We start from the raw sequence: 11,478 nt of genomic DNA, 5'->3' as shown, positions 1-11,478 counted from the left end.
TACTAGTTCTCATTCTCTGGAAAGGACGAAGCCAAGTACTAAGAATGAAGAACCAAGACGTAGCAAAAGAGCCAGAGTTGCAAAGACCTTTGGCCCCGACTTTATTACTTTTATGTTGGATGATGAGCCAAAGTCACTAGCAGAAGCTCTGTCTGGCCTAGATGCACCATTCTGGCTAGAAGCGATCAATAGTGAAATTGAATCAATCATGAGAAATAACACATGGGTGTTAGTGGACTTGCCAGAAGGTTGTAAGCCTTTAGGGTGCAAGTGGATCCTGAGAAGGAAATATAAAGCTGATGGTACTATTGATAAGTACAAAGCTCGCTTAGTCGTGAAAGGCTTTAAGCAGAAAGAAGGATACGACTTCTTTGATACCTATTCACCGGTTATGAGAATCACTTCTATTCGGATGCTTCTTGCGATTGCTTCATTGCACAATCTTGAGATTCATCAAATGGATGTGAAAACTGCATTTCTGAACCGTGAATTGGAAGAAGAGATATATATGGAGCAACCTGAAGGGTTTGTTGTACCTGGCCAAGAAAGGAAGGTATGCAAACTAGTGAGGTCTCTATATGGATTAAAGCAAGCGCCATTGCAATGGCACTTGAAGTTTGACAAAGTGATGTTGTCAAATGGATTTACTATCAACGAGTGTGATAAGTGTGTTTACATTAAAAACACAGATAATGGGTTTGTTATTGTGTGTCTTTATGTAGACGATATGTTGATTATGGGCAGTAATAATCGCATTATCAACGAGACGAAAAATCTGTTGAAAAGAAATTTCGACATGAAAGATATGGGTCTAGCTGATGTGATTCTTGGAATCAAGATTGTAAGAGATCACGAGGCAATTACTTTGACACAATCTCACTACGCTGAGAAAGTGCTCAAGAAGTTCCGCTCATTTGATTGTGAGCCAGCTAAGACTCCATTGGACCCAAATGTGCATTTGAGCGTGCACACGGGTGAGCCTATTGCTCAAGAAGAATATGCAAGGATCATAGGGAGTATGATGTTTATCACAAACTGCACCCGACCTGATCTTGCATGCCCAGTGAACAAGTTGAGTCGATTCACGAGCAATCCAAGTAACGAACATTGGAAAGCTCTTCGTAGAGTTTTGAGATACTTAAAGTATACTCTCAACTTTGGGCTGCATTACACCAGATATCCCCAAGTACTTGAAGGGTACTGTGACGCAAATTGGATTTCTGATTCAAAAGACTCATTTTCAACAAGTGGGTATGTGTTCACTGTGGGGGGTGGTGCTGTTTCGTGGAAGTCAACGAAACAAACCTGTATAGCTCGATCCACCATGGAATCTGAATTTATCGCTCTAGATAAAGCAGGGGAAGAAGCCGAGTGGCTTAGAAACTTCCTAGAAGGCATCCCATGTTGAAAGAAGCCAGTGCCCACAGTAGTGATACACTGTGATAGCCAAGCGGCTATAGGGAGAGCACATAATAGTTTGTATAACGGAAAGTCTCGACATATACGTCGAAGGCACAATACCGTGAGGCAATTGATCACGAGTGGTGTTATCTCAGTTGATTATGTAAAGTCAAAAGATAACTTAGCGGATCCATTAACCAAAGGGTTATGTCGTGATCAAATGCTTAAGCTGCTAGAAGGAATGGGGTTGAAAACCACATCTAAAAGATGATTATAGTGGTAACCCAACCATACGATTGGAGATCCCATGGGCTTGGTTCAATGGGAAAACGAAGCTATACGAATCTAGTCGTAACACTCAGAAGAACTTAGTCTTCGCCCATTCCTTAGAAAGCATTGAGTGTTGTAACCTGCACGTGGTAAGAGGTTAAGTCTTTGACTTTTAATGATTCTTGGAAACCTCTAGGAGGTAGAGTATAGCAGGATACTCGAGAAAGAATCACCTATGTAAGTGAGAAGTGAGGGCCGCTTCAAAATGTGTAAAATCACTTATGAATCCAAAGTGGTGTTCCATGGCCAGAAAAGGACACAAACGTGAGAACTGACGAGTTTGTAAACAATATTATGTCAATACTATTGTCTCGGTATACACCAAGGAGGAATGGTTCAACGCATCACGTCCACCAGGCCGCCGGTATGCCCGATCGTATTGACTATGGAAGGTTCAAAGCCCCAAGCTACCATTTCAAATGCAATATTATTTCTTGAGAATTGAAGCTAGCGTCTGCATACATGCATATGCATTCTTCCGATGAAGTGTGGCTAAGATGTTGGTTTGAGCTTGTGAAGCTCTAACCAATGTGGGGGATTGTTGGAATTATCAATTTGATAACCACTTAGTTATCAATTTGATTAAGTAAGAAGCTTCTTAAGTAGTTATCAATTTGATAACCACTTAGTTATCAAGTTGATTAAGTTAGATGCTTCTTAAGGACTTAGTTATCAATTTGATAACCAACTTAGTTATCAATTTGATAACTATCTCTTAAGTAGTAAAATAAAAAATGATCACCACATCATCTATCCCAAAAGTCTATAAATATGTGAGGAGATTGAAAGGAGATTCATCATAAACACACCAACATCACAAGCTTTCCTTTCACTCTCTAAACTAATTCTCTCATTCACATATAGCCACTTTAGAAGTATCGTCTCCTCAATTCTCGAAACTCCGAAAGTTCGCCGGTGCCTAGTGAGTTTGAGGTGCTTCTACTCACTTGGACGAAGTCGTTTTATCTTTGGGGACACTACGCCAATCCGTGAGCACTAGCCGGGGCGTAAATTGTCTTGCGGAAAGAGGGCTTTCCTCGACTCGACTTATCGTTAGTACTGTAATTTTCTATTTTTGTTGTAATTTCCGTTTCACTTGTATCTGTATTGCTCTTCGGTTGTAATAGTTAGAGTACTGCCTGTAAACGGCTCGGGAATTTTCCCAATTTTATCCAACAAATTCTTGCATTCATTGCGTGCAATTTTTATTCAAATTCTCTGTATATAATTCAGAAATGTTTATATTGCAAATACATAACCTGAAATTAATAAACACCTTGTGACCGTTTCTATTTTTTGGTATTACTGAGATCTTATAGGAGTATTTACCAGTTATAAAATATTTTGGGATGCAGACACTGAGAATTACGAATTCAAAAAATGTAACAGTCTCGGGATTGACATCCCTAAATAGCCATATGTTTCATATCGTGATCAATGGTTGTGAAAATGTGATGTTAGTAGGAGTCACTGTTTTATCCCCTGGAAATAGTCCTTACACCGATGGAATTCACGTACAATTGTCAATTGGGGTAACTATTTCGAACTCAAAAATTGGCACGAGCAACGACTGCATCTTGGTAGTGCCGGGCACCACCGGCCTGTGGATCGAGGGCGTCGGTTGTTGCCCTGGCCACGGCATTAGGTATTTAATTTGCAAAATTAATTTGTGTTCCAAAATACATCTCCTACAAATTAAATTTTTGTTTGATAATTATGAGATTCAGCATAGGGAGCCTAGGTAAGGATTTTGAAGAGGAAGGGGTAAAAGTGTGACAGTGAAAAGTGTAATATTCACAAAGACACAAAATGGAGTGAAAATAAAGGGATGGTGGGAGACCAAGCAAAGGGTTTGCAAATGATATTTTGTTCCAAAATGCCATTATGTCCGATAAAAGATTGGGGAAACGGTTTCTTGTATTTCTTATTCAAAATCATATACATAGGTACATCATTATATAGGACTAACAATATCAGGGAAACCTAATATACATTAATTCCATATCTCCTATTCTTGGTAAAGATAATGACTGCATATAATCCTCCTAATATGTCGAGATTTCCTTCCAACACTCCCTCTCAAGTTAAGTAACGGGGTTACCGATACTCAACATGCACAATACTTCTCGAAAAGATTTCGAGTTCACGACCTTCGTCAAGATATCGGCTAGCTGATCTTCGGGCTTGACATATGGCATTTCAACTATCTTGGCTTCAATGTTCTCCTTAATAAAGTATCGATCCACTTCCACATGTTTGGTTCGATCATATTGAACCGGGTTCTCTGATATACTAATAGCTGCTTTGTTATCACAAAAAAGTCTACACGATCGAGAGGGGCACAAATCCAACTCTTTCATAAGTCTTCTCAACCATAATAACTCAGTAAGTCCACTCTTAATTCCACGAAACTCTACTTCTGCACTCTAGAATGCCACCACCTTTTGTTTCTTGCTTCTCCAAGTCACGAGATTACCTCCCACAAAGGTGAAATATCGTGCAGTTGACTTCTTATCATTTGGATTCCCCGCCCAGTCAGCATTAGTGAATCCATGTATCTCTAAGTGTCCGTGTTTCTCAAACAATAATCCATGTTCAGATGTCCCTTTCAAGTACCGAACGATCCTTAGAGTAGCTTCCCAGTGTGACTGACTACTCCCACAGCATAGGCAATATACGGCCTAGTATGAGCTAAATAGGTCAATTTCCCAACTAATCTCGGATATTGTTCTGTGGCCGTCGGCTTCCCTTTTTCTTTTATCTACAATCTATGATTTTGAACATTGGAGTGTCTGCTGGTTTGCAATCTAGCATCCCAGCCTCTGCCAGAAGATCTACTACATATTTCCTCTTATATATGAAAATCCCTTTCTTTGATCTCAACACTTCTATCCCCAAAAAGTATTTGAGAAGTCCCAAGTCCTTCATTTCGAACTCACTAAACATATTCTTCCTTAGCTCAACCATTTCTTCCTCATCGTCCCCAGTGATAATAATATCATCCACATATATAATTAAACACGTGATTTTGCCATTCATTACCTATGTGAATCTTCCAAACCATGCCCTTGGAGACTTTTTCAACCCGTATAATGTCTTCTTCAGCTGACAAACTTCCCCATCTTGAAACTCTGTAGTGAACCCTGGAGGAGGTTCCATAAAGACAAGTTTCGGCAGTTCACCATGTAAAAAGGCATTCGTCACATCAAATTGGTGAAGTGGCCAGTCTTTGTTAGCCGCAATCCAGAACAACACCATTACAGTGTTGATATTGGCTACAGGTGAAAAAGTCTCAGCATAGTCTACTCCATAAGTCTGAGTGTACCATTTTGCCACAAGTCGAGCCTTATATCTCTCTATCGTACCATATGGCCTTCGTTTTATCGTAAACACCCATCTACACCCAACAATTCTTACTCTCTCAGTCAGCTTTCCTTTCACCCAAGTCTTGTTTTTCATTAGTGCTCTCATTTCGGTGAACATAGCTTTTCTCCAATGCTTGTGTTTCATTGCTTCCTCTACTGACTGTGAAATCTCCTCTTCCTCATACAGTGCAGCTTCAAAGGATTGTGCTATCTTGGTTAGATTTCTTTGCACAAAATTTTCCACCCCATACCGACTTTTCTTTCCAATCTTCTTGGGAGAATATCTCTTCGGTGGGACTCCTCTTGTACTCCGATGAGGAAGTACATACCTTCCAGTATCACTGTCAATAGTATTGTCTTCCTCCTAGGGTTCTGTATCATCATGGTTAATAAGAATTGTATTCTCATCGGGACCCAGTTCAGAGGTTACCTCGGATATCTGTTCAGGAGGATCAGAGGGTAGTGATGAGACGACTCTTGTGGTGAGACTTGCTCAGCGGCAGCGTCAACTGGATCTGTTTGGTCCACAATCAAAGAGTTTGACAATAGCACAACCCAATTTAGGTAGTCCGCAGAATCAGAACTACCTGGATTACTCTCCTTCTGACTACTAAGGTAACTATGGTGAAGTAATTCGGTTTCCAGGAAATTGCAATTCATGGTGGTGATGAATTTCTTGGTGTGGGGGTCAAAACATCGATAACCTTTTTGGTTAATCCCATAGCCGACGAAAACACACTTGATGGCACAGGATGATAGTTTGGTTCTCTCTTGCCTCGGGATATGAATATAGACAGTACAGCCAAAGACTTTGGGCTGAAGGTTCAAATGTTGGGGAATTTTGGTAAGTTTAGAAAGGGTATCAAGTGTGGTTGATGATTTTTGTAGGTAGTCGGTTCATGAGGAAGACAGATGTGGCTATAGCTTCGGGCCAGAAGTGTGTAGGAACTTTGGATTCAAGCATTAGGGCACGAGTTATTTCCAAGATTGTCCTATTTTTCCTCTCCGCTACCCCATTTTGTTCTGGAGTGTAGGCACAAGATGTTTGATGAATCATGCATTTTTCTTTACAAAATTGGGCCATAGGATTATTCACGAATTCTCTCCCGTTATCTGACCTAAGGGTTTTGATGGTAGTATGGAATTGTGTTTAGACCATTTTGAAGAACAAGATAAACTTATCAATGACCTCTTACTTATGTTTCAAAAAATAAATCCAAATCATCATAGTGCAATCATCAATAAACATCACAAAATATCGAAAACCACCCTCACCAGTAATTGGTGCAGGACTCCAAACATCAGCATGCCCCAAGGAAAAAATATAATTCATTCGAGTATTAGAAAGCTTAAAAGATTGTCTATGGCTTTTGGCCAAAACACAAGTCTCACATGAAAAATCAGAAAGAGGCGAAAGGTTTAGAAAATAAGTTTAAAATAACCAAGAGAAGGGTATCCTAGTCTTCGGTGCCATAGCCAAATTTCTTGTTTCGTGGACCCATGAGCCAGCATTGAACTGTCATGTTGAGCTATCTCGTCCACGTAGTAGAGTCCTTGCTTCTCAGTGCCACGCCCAAGAATCCTCTTCGTCCGAATATCCTGTAAGATACAAAAATCGGGGTGCATTAGTAGAGTGTAATTCAACTCCTTCGTAACATGACTTATAGACATCAATCTCTGAGATAGAGTAGGCACATATACGCAATTCTTAAGCCGGAGAGTAGGAGAGATTTCAATAGTGCCCGAACCAACAACAGTAATCAATTCCCCATTTGCAGTTTTAATGTAAGATTTAGTAACTTCACTCAGGCTACTAAAATCATTCCTATCTGGAGTCATACTGTTTGTTGCCCCACAGTAAAAAATCCAACCCTTCATTGTGTCTACCCCCTTTAGAACATGAAAAGTAGCGGATAAATTTTCTAAGGGCGCAAAGAAATTTTCTGACACATAATTGCATGGTTTGGGGCTCAATCTACAATTTTTCTCAATTTGGGGGCATAAGTCATATTTCTGAGCACATTTGGGGTCAATGTTTAATTTCGGACGGTCTGGAGGTTCAATCTTAATAAAATGGGGTCCCTTTTCTAATTCACCACAATTTTGGGGTAAAGACTGAATTAAAGTAAACTTTCTAGGGTTTGGTTTAAAACCAAACCATTTACCTCCTGTCGGCGTCGCCTCCGCTCGCTCGACATAGTTTCTGACCCCTTCGCCCTACTGTCGTCGGACGAGGAGTCCTAATTTGCCACCGGTCCTCATTTTCCTCCCCGATTCCCATTCTAGTGATTCTGTGGCTGTCAATCCTTGGAAACGCCCACTGTGTTGTGGGCACTGGCTGTGGGCAACGAATCCACTCCCAATTTCCCCAGATGATGAATCGGCGGCGTTTCCACCAAGGGTTTCCTCTATGGGTGAGGCAGACGTTCGTGACATGATACGGTGTCGAGCCAACTCCGTTTTCACCCAACCGTAGGCTGCCTCTACTGATGGGAGAGGCTCCTCCTTCATTATGTTTCGTCGGATGGAATTGTATTCGTGATTCAGGCCGGTTAGGAATTAGATCAATCGTTTGTTGTTTGAATGATTTCTGAACTGTGTTACTCCTTTGTCGCAGCAGATGACAGGATGCTTCTGGCAGCGATCGACATTCATCCACAGCCCCTGGATCCTCCGGTAATACGTCTCTAGATCGAGATCCCCTTGTTTGATGTTTATCACTTTGTCTTCCAGGTCATAAGTCAAGTATGGGTCTGCCTTGCTCTCAAATGTTACGGCGAGGCTGTCCCACAAAGCCTTCGATGTTTGATGGTGGGAAAAGTCGGCAATAATATCATTCTCGATGTTATCGACTATCCACGAGAAGACCACAAATCGTTCTCCTCTCAATCTTCATATCCTTTGCTCCCGTATTCCGGCGAGTCGTCGGATGTACGAATAGGCTCCTCGACCTCCTATCTTGACTTTCATTAGTGTGGACCATAATGGGTAGTTCTTTCCATTTAGCTTGAATGCTATTGTAACATTCTTGCTATTCTTCAGGTTTGCTACTGATTCTTGATCGGTTTTGATATCTTCTTTGTCGTCTGACATGGTTTCTGGTGTTTAGGATCTGGTTTTCTCATCTGATTTTGGCTTAGGAAAAGGTCGAGATCGGTATTTTAGCTATGCTGATTTTTTGCGAGCTAATAACATTCCTGCTCTGACGCCATGATAAAAGATTGGGGAAACGGTTTCTTGTATTTCTTATTCAAAATCATATACATAGGTACATCATTATATAGGACTAACAATATCTAGCTAACCTAATATACATTAATTTCATATCTCCCATTCTTGGTAAAGATAATGACTGCATATCATCCTCCTAATATGTGGAGATTTCCTTCCAACAAAGTCCAACGTCCAAACCCTATAGTCATTGATCAGAACTACTGTCCGAGTAACAAGAATTGTCCTGGTCAAGTACTATTTCTCTCTATAAACTCGTGCAAAAAGACAACCTTATTGTAGTCGATTTTTCGGACTTATTTATAACTTCTTGGTTTTCATTTTATTTTCTTTTGGGTCACTTGGTTTTCTAGTCACTTTTAATTAGATTAATAAAAAACTAGAATTTATATGATTAAGTTCAATCATTCTTTATGTGTTTCTGCTCCAAACATTATGCAATATATACATAGATATTATTAATTCTTGATTTTATTTGACACAAAGATTAAGAAATTGTGTTGAATAGATTAAATGAAAGTAAAATAAAATAAGAAAGAGAAACAAAGTAAGAGAGATAAAGAGAGAGTAAAGTAGATAATGAAATAAAGTAAGAGTGATTTGATGTTTTGTTATTTTGTCAAAAAGAAATACGACTCAACTTAGTTGGGACGGAGGGAGTACAAGAAATAGGCAAATTCCACGGCTTTTTGTTCAATTTCTCGTTGAGTTAAATTCTCATCGGTACGAGTCAATTGAAGTATCAAATATGAAAATTATCTACTATCAAAGTCTGATTTATAAATTTTGCTCCAATTCGAGTTATTATGTCAAAGAGAATACAATAACTCAATAAGTGATCCAAATCTTCAAACATAAATAGTAGCCCATTCGTACAAAGGCTTGTTTTCTGATTTCTGTTAACTCAAATATATTGGTTTATAATTCTATGATTAATGATAGTACTAATATTATACTAACTCGTGTAATAGTGTACTCCTAATTGGAGTATTTCATTAACTATTTACCATTAATTCATTTCCAAAATTAAAATTTATCATATTAAGAAGTTTATCATTCAATAACTCTCTTAATCCTTGTGACCAATCCATTTATGTACTTGCCAAGACAAGACAAGCCTTCTTTGAAAGCGTTTCCATCTTCCAGGAACGAACCTTTCCGTCCTTGTGTCCACTCCAAACCAACTTATAAGCACTTTCTCATGTGACGAAACAGAACATTTATTCAACATTGACTGTCTCATTAAGAATAAAATGCACTTCTGGAATAAACATCGTACCAGCTTACTAATATGCTGGCATAGCTTGATGCATGTCATCTTAAAGATGGTGATTGAGAGAGTAGATAGTATAGAGAATTGTATTCTGTTGTGTATATATTCAGTTCTAATTTCGTATTTATTGATTTTTAATATTTGATAAAAACACCAACTATTCATTTGATAAAATTAATTAAATGCATTGGGAGGGCTGTGGGAAAGGCATGATGTAACGCCCTGTTTTTTTTTGGAACCCCAATTTTCGAACCCTAAAGTACTTGCATTTAATGCTTTTATTTTGCGAAGTCCTTGAATTAATTGTTGTTGGACTAGAGATTTGTGAAATAAATGACTGCGCGAATTTAATTAATTCATGTCCGTGAGGAATATTTATTGGACTCAATTCCGTGTTGGATCTGATAAATTAAATAAATATTATAAAAATCCAGCCCGTGATAAATAAATTGCAGACTGCACAATTTAAAATAAAATATAAAGGACCGTGAATTAAACCAATTTAATTAATTTTTCCCAGTTGATTTGATCATCAATTAGCTGTAATTTTATTTAATTGAAGATTCTGTAAAGATATTCCCCCTCAGTGAGAAGATATTCCTCCTCCGTGATCTGCAAATAAATACCAAATAAATTTAAATTAATTGAAAGAAGAAAAAAAAGGGGAATTTCGAATTCTTCCTCCCCTCAACACACGTCAAAACCGTTCTCCCCTCTCTTCTCACTCCCTTAAATCTCTCTCACATCCTGTAATAGCCGAGACTTAGATTCTCGAGAATTTTGAAATGAAATGCTAGAAGTTACGATAAAGAATGATGGGGTATTTTTATTTCTTGAATAAAGAGTATAAATACCAATTTCAGAAATTCCAAAGCTAACAAATTTGTAAATGTTAGAAAGAAATACACGCCAACTATTATCGATTTTGTGTACATGTTGGAAAGAAAATTAACTCGAGCTACACTATTACATGGTGGAAGCCCAAAGAACTTTGTCGATAGGCCATCTCGGCCCAGATTCCAGACAAGCCCGAGAGAGCAAGACTACGAGGAAGGGCAGCCTCGGTGGTCAACCACAGACCCTGCCATCTCTATGAATACCTGCCAAAAGAAGACACAACTCATGAAAGATCCAGTGAAAATGCAGCAAGAAAAACAAAGAGAATTAAGACTACTACAGTAAGGTAGTATAAGAGCAACAGAGGCTGCATTTAATTCACGAGTACACCACTGAGTACACCTGCAATGTGCCACCAAAATCAGTTAAAGAAGGCTGCAAGACCAGCCAACATATAACCAACCAAGGACCCTTTTTCCAGCCACACAACAAACTTAGCAGCTTTCAGTTACAAGCTGTGCATAAATATGGGATCAACCCTTAGCCGCCCCTTCACACCACATATCAGCTGCATTTCTAAGCAGAACCGAAAGGGGGAAAGAGGCCGACACCGAAGCCAGAGGAGGGGAATCGGAGCAGTGGAAGAAGGTAACTTCCATACCCTTTTTCTTCCTCAAACTCAAATATAGCTCATAGCATCATACATAACACCTCACACAAGGGAAACAACGTAATAGTGATAAATGCCTCAAATATAGCCCATACACCTTTAGACCAGGCCAGAACACAAAGAAATGGCGTCGTGCACATAGAAGGCATAGCTAAGTTCTGGAATTTCTACCAAAATCAGTTTCTCCAATTAGAAATCCAATTTCACAGTAGATCCAAAGGGGATGCTCAAGTCACCGTTAGCACAGACTTAACTCTCAACAATTTTGAGTAACCATTGTCGAGGAACAAAATCAGATATGAGTTGGGGTAGAAGACTTAGCTTTAGGTGTCGTCGGAGAGGGCGGTGCTGACGGCCGCAGCGACGCCGTG

The 11,478-nt window shown here is 39.3% G+C and overlaps 1 pseudogene; it reads left to right on the top strand.

The window, feature by feature from the left end:
• Window positions 1-3,080: 3,080 nt before the first annotated feature.
• LOC121778973 overlaps window positions 3,081-11,478 on the top strand; it is an 88,682-nt pseudogene continuing 80,284 nt past the window's right edge.

This window comes from Salvia splendens, chromosome 19 (genome assembly GCF_004379255.2).
Source record: "Salvia splendens isolate huo1 chromosome 19, SspV2, whole genome shotgun sequence".
Taxonomy (NCBI): Eukaryota; Viridiplantae; Streptophyta; class Magnoliopsida; order Lamiales; family Lamiaceae; genus Salvia; species Salvia splendens.
Note: the sequence above shows the minus strand (reverse complement) of the source record. Positions and strands in the feature narration are given on the sequence as shown.